Genomic DNA, 6,457 nt, shown 5'->3' with positions numbered 1-6,457 from the left:
GGTCTCCTGCAAGAGCAGTTAACTACCAAGCCATTTTCCCCGGCCTTGTTTTGCAATGTCTTGATTGGCCTCTGATTTAGAAGTTCCTTTCTGTTTTGCTCTCTCCCAGCAGATCTCGCCCAGAGAGGAGGAGCCAAAACTTCCATTCCTGGTAACAGACCCCTGGGCCATGTTCAGCAAGTCTGTCTAACTGTAGCCTCTTGCTCTGTCCTCCCCTCTTCAGGGAGGCAATGCCTTCTGTTTCATACACATATTTTTGTCCTGTCTGCTTTCTTGCTTTGTATGAGGTTTGCTGTGCAAGGTCATTGGAAACTTTGTTACCTTGGCCAGCTCTCGCTACAGCAGAACACGCAAACTCCCAGATATTTGTGAGACAAAGAGTGTAAGAGTCCTTTGAGAACTCTAAACGACAATAAAGTCTGCCTAAGATCTGCCACATACAGGGAGCTTGTTTAACAGTATGTGGGCATGTGATTTTGTTTTGTTTTATTTTTCTGTTACCCAGACCTCTGGCTGTCCTGGACTCTCTTTGTAGTCCAGGCTGGCCTCAAATTCACAGAGATCCTCCTGCCTCTGCCTCCCGAGTGCTGGGATTAAAGGCGTGCGCTACCATGCCTGGCTGTGGGCATGTTATGTTACAAGTGTGATTTTTGTTCAACGGACTCATAAACAATTGCCGATCTTACTGTGCTGCTACTATTTATTAATATATACATATATAAATTTTATCTAAGGCTGGCCACATGGGAAAGTAAAGGTGAGAACAAGATTAGGACCTAAGCATATCACATAAAGTCCAAGCAAAACCTTATTTAGTTTGGTTCATACGTAAATGTGTTGCGGCCGAACGCCGTGGTGGGAACTCATGTGGAGGATGCTGAGTAATAGCCTCAGGTCATGAAGAATTGAGTCTGGCTGCATTAGGTGGTACCACCCCACTAGCCATAAGGCATTGCCCCAGCCTGACCATTCTGCTCCATGTGCAGAAATGATATGCCTAGGTATCAAAAAACAACCCTTCCCGCCACCGCCCCCTCCCCCCCAAGTCAAACCACAAAAATAGCTGTAGCTTCCTGGTAGCTGTGTATGTGTGTGCATGGGTGTGTGCATACTCCTTAGCTCCTTAGCCTCTCTAAATGCACTGTTAGGTCCCAGACCCCAAGAGGCAGTGCTATAGAAAGATTGCTGGCAGCATTTCTCAGAAAACAGGCTCTGCCTGCCAAACGCAGCCACTTGCACTATCTTCCGTGCCTTTGGTGCTCTTTCGACACATATCTCTGGTTACATGCTAACCCCCAAGGCTCCTCTGGCCCCTTGTTTTTGTTTTGCTTTTTATTTTTATTTTTTTGTTTGTTTGTTTGTTTTTAAGTTTTTTCCGAGACAGGGTTTCTCTGTGTACCCTTGGCTGTCCTGGAGTCATTTTGTAGACCAGGCTGGCCTTGAACTCACAGAGACCCTCCCACTTCCTGCCTCCCAAGTGCTGGCGTTAAAGGCGTGCGCCATCACGCCCAGCAACTTGCCTTTCTTATAAATATCAGTCCTCTCACGCCAGCCTCCTGGCCTTCTCATTCTCCCATTATGCTGGTTCCCAGGCTGTTCCAGCTTACAGCTCAACCGCCTCCACAGCCACTCCCCTCTTTCTAATGCCAAGGTCCTCCCCTCCCCCCCCCCACACACTTTTTCTCTCTGCTCCCAGGAGATAGCCCTGGCTGTGGCCAGTCTACTCATCTCTCCCCTCCCCTAGAAGTAGCCACTGGCTCCTCTGGACTCCTCCAGGTGCCTCTGGCTAGTCTTTCTCACATATCTACGATCAAAATCTCCTACCCATAGTGGTTTCACTTTATCCGCTCTCTCACGTGCTCAACCTTCATCTCCCAGAAAGGCCCAGGCCCCTCACTGTCCCAGTAAAGCAGCTTCGACCTGTTGAGATGGAGTTTGCCTCCCTTTTTTCAACAGAAGGCCCCCCCCTCCTGCTCATGACCTCCACCGCTTTGCACTGCGCCCTCTCCAGCTTCCTTGCCACTCTGCCTCCACTGCTGAGTCGTCCCCCACTGGCGGCGTCTGGCTGCAGACATTCATCCGGCTGCTCTCTGCTGCCTTGTCATCACTCTTCGGGCTCAGTTCACAAGTCACCTCCCTATTTAGCCACCGAATGTACATTTGATCAACATAAAACTACCTCTGAGAGAAGGTGTGTGTGTGTGTGTGTGTGTGTGTGTGGTGTGTGATAATATTGCCTCACAGAAACTCAGAACCGTGCCTTTGGTCCCTGAGGAAAGCTTGTGTGCTGAGAGTGGTGCTAAGGTACACACTGGGAATGGGGTGCACACTGGGAATGGGGTGCACATAGGAAAGGGGCTTCTCATGCTCTGCAGAGCCCAGCACATGAGACTGCACCCACACCTCATCCAGAGAGAGGGCAGTGTGCAGGCAGGAGAGCCCATAGCAATTTCATGCACTTAAACAAAACAAACAAACAAAATCCAGCCAGGTGTGGTGGAGCACCTGGAGACAGAAGCAGGATGATCGCTGTGAGTTCAAGACCAGCCTGGTCTACAGAGAAAGGATACTCAGGGCTGCACAGAGAAACTCTGTCTAGAAAAAAAAAATCCTCTTATCAGACAAGATTGTATGTTTCATTGAATTACATACACACTGTTATATCCTGTTTATTTTTGAAATTTGAAAAAATGTTATGAGACTTTTGTTTTCCTATTTCCTTTTTAGCCTATGTATTTTGTATGTATATATTATGTATGTGTGTATTTTACGTATGCATATGATAGTGTGTGTGTGTCCATATGTGTGTGGGTGCACGTGCACTTTGACCCACACCAGTCTCCACATCCTGAGCTCTGGGATCACAGGTGGCCTTCGCTCAAGGTGTGCATGTATGTGGATGATGGTGACCCCAATTCCGGCCTTCGTTTCTCTCAGGCAAACACTTTACCCACTGAGCTATCTCCCAGCTCTTTTCCCTTTCTCAAGATAGGCCTTGCCGTGTTGCCCATTGTCACCCCACCTTCTGGGGACTTGTGTTGATCCCCATAGGGTTGTGCTGCTCTCAGCCTTGGAGAGCTGCTTTCTGGAGTGGGCAGCAGCTGGTGCAGGCACTCAGAACTGCCCATGCTGAGGGTAAGTGACTGTAGAGTGCTCTGCCAGAGGCAGGGCAGCTCTAGACACCGCGCCCCGCCCCCCAAGGCTCAGGAAGCACTGAGGAAACGGGGGTGTGGGGGGTGTGGGGGGTGTGGGGGGGGTGGAGAGAATGCAAGTGCCGGAGGATGGGGGATGGGGAGGAGGGATGTGAAATTACGCCTTCTGGGCATGCTGTGGCTGTTGCACACACAAGCTTGGCTGTTGCACACACAGGCTTGGCCGTTACACACACAAGCTTGGCTGTTGCACATATAGGCTTGGCTGTTGCAACACAGGCTTGGCTGTTGCACACACAGGCTTGGCTGTTGCACACACAAGCTTGGCTGTTGCACACAGAGGCTTGGCTGTTGCACACACAAGCCTGGCTGTTGCACACATAGGCTTGGCTATTGCACACATAGGCTTGGCTGTTGCACACACAAGCTTGGCTGTTGCACACACAAGCTTGGCTGTCGCGCACACACAGGCTTGGCTGTTACACACACAAGCTTGGCTGTTGCACACACAGGCTTGGCTGTTGCACACACAGGTTTGGCTGTTACACACACAGGCTTGGCTGTTGCACACACAGGCTTGGCTGTTGCACACACAAGCTTGGCTGTCGCACACACAGGCTTGGCTGTTGCACACACAGGCTCGCAGCAGCTGTGGTTACCTGTACCAAGTCAAGCCAGTTCAAACTCTAGCGTGGATGGGGGAGGGGAAGCAGAGGCCTCACCTCCCCTGAGTTGAGGAGCTACTGGCAGTTGAAGGCTTCTGGGGAGGACAGAGTCACTTTTCTTTAGGTCTGGCCACTTCTGGGTTGTCCATGCTCCAGTAGATGGTCCCTCAGCCATGCACATCTGGGGAGCATTAACTGGGCTCAGTGGGATACATACATATATTTGGATGTGACACTGAGAGGAAGATATGTGAGGCGGGGGGAAAGGGGGACTTGAAGTTAGGGAGGGACCCAGATATATATGATCAAGCTATGTTATGTACAGCAGTGGTTCTCAGCTTCCAAACACTGTGACTCTTGACAGTTCTTCACATTGTGGTGACTTCCAACCGTGAAATCATTTCATTGCTGCTTTATAACTGTAATTTTGCTACTGTTGTGAACCGTAATGTATATATCTGATATGCAGGATATCTAATATGTGGCCCCTCCCACAAAGGGGACACAACCCACAAGTTGAGAACCGCTGATATACAGGTATAATAATTTCAAAGCATAAAAAGAAACCTTTCAGGTTGGATGGATACCTCCTGCTCTTGCAGAGGACCTGAGTTCAGTTCCCAGCACCCACATCATCTGCAACTCCAGCTCCAGGATCTCAGACACCCTCTTTTAGCCTCTGACAACACTGTAGTCATGTACACATGCACACACACACACACACACACACACACACACACACACACACAGAGACAGATACATAGACAGATACACACATATGCCAGTATAAACTAAAAATAAACTAAAACCTTTACAGAAACAATTAAGAAATCTTTCCCATCACAAGACCAGGAATATATCCTCCTGGAACTTGTTTTTGGAGTGGAGCCTGAAGCCAGGAGCATCAGAAGTTCCCGATACCACACCCCCTGATCTCTTTCTTTAATTTTTGGATTCCAGTGGCTTTTTCCATATCCTCAGTCATAACCTCTCAAGAAAATGAGAAATGAACAATACTTAGGCTCGTTTCCTGTTTATTATTAAAGTGATCTCCACAAGTGTTTAATTACATGCATAGGGGAAAAACACGGTAGAGAAAAGCATTGACTACTGAGGCAGCTGGAAGGCAAACGCGGTTATGTGGATACTGGTCATGTGCGTTAGGACTGCCACCCAGGGCCCAGACAGACTGCGTACGTGTGGAGGCCAGGGCGAAGGCTGGGGTGCAGGAGTGCATCCATCTCTTGAGCAGTGTCAGTGGCTTCTGGGTGCATGTGGCTCTGACCTTGGCAAAGTTTATGGTGGATATAAACGTGTTTTTGTGACCTTGGCAAACTTGTGGGCTTTTTTTTTTTTCCTGACAGATCTGTTTGAAAGCCCACTGCTGCTTCCCCTGTGCAGTGCTGACAGGCACTGGGCCTCACATGTGCAGGCCTGAGGGCTCCTAGGTCTACACAGGCATCGTAGATGGTGGTGACAGTTCGTGTCTGGATGGTAAGGACTCTGGCTGTTACCTAAGGGATGCCGAGTGCATCCTTTCTCCGGGTGTGTGCAAGGAAGCACGGGATGTCACCAAGGTCAACACTAACTCTTCTAGCTTCTCAATCCTTTTGGGCATGTGACTTGGTCTCTCAGAGTCAAATGTCCAGGCCTGACCCAGGGTTTAGCTTGGTCCCTGGCATGGGACTGAAGGCCTATAAAATCCTCTTGCCTTTGTTGCTCCCTGTTGAGGCATGGCAGTGGAGACTTTCAGGTCTTACAACCAAGGCCTTTGCACTGGCATGGCCGGGCGCAGGCCGCTGAGGCCACAGCCAACAAAGGGCCCACTGGTGGGAGCTATCCAAACAGGATGCCGGGGAGAGCACAGGCTATCTCATATCACCTGGGCCCTGAAGAGTCCCCTACCTGGTACCTTGACAAAAGTTTTGGCAGGCTAAGTAGGGTGAAAGCCTGCTCTGTCCTGCCCTGGAGAGGAGCTACTTGTGCTGTTTCTGTGTTTTCGCTCAAGAGTCCCTCAGTCTGAATGGCATCAGCTGGGCACTGCCTGCTTGAGCAGAAGGGCTGAGCTACCCCTCGATGCATCTTTGGTGAAGTAAAGCTGTACAGTGTTTGCCAGGTCGGTCACACTTCCAGACTAGCCCGGGGCCAAGGAGAAAATCACTGGCCCTCCTGTCCTCCAGCTCCTGTAGCAGATGGGCAGGTGTGGGCCAACGCCGCTTGTCCTGGGTAGGTTGTTTGTGTCCGTGTTGCTCCCCAGTCAGTCTTTCTAGAAGTCTGGCATGCTGTAGGTGCTCATTGTAGGCCTTCGTTCTTTTCTGCTGAGGGATGGGAGAAGAGAGGGCTCCATAACGTACTCAGTTTCCAAGCGTCAGTTTAGGATCCGCCCAAGCCTGGCCAGCCAGAGCCTCCTTCAGTAGAAGAGCCATCGGCAAGTGAGCAGGTTCTCTCGTAAAGCTTTTGAACCAGGACCACTGCACCTGTGTTTTGGTTCTATTTCATCTGTGTGTTCCAGACCAAAAGACGGCAGGAGGGGAAAGGTGGCCAAGGTCTCCCCACCTTGGGCTTTGGACCTGAGTCTCTGTGACCACTCCAAGTAGGGGAGGAGCTAGGCAAGACTGTCTTGGGGAGCCAGAGTTTGGG

This window comes from Acomys minous (genome assembly GCF_964271855.1).
Source record: "Acomys minous genome assembly, chromosome: 12".
Classification (NCBI taxonomy): Eukaryota; Metazoa; Chordata; class Mammalia; order Rodentia; family Muridae; genus Acomys; species Acomys minous.
This window is presented reverse-complemented; position numbering follows the sequence as displayed.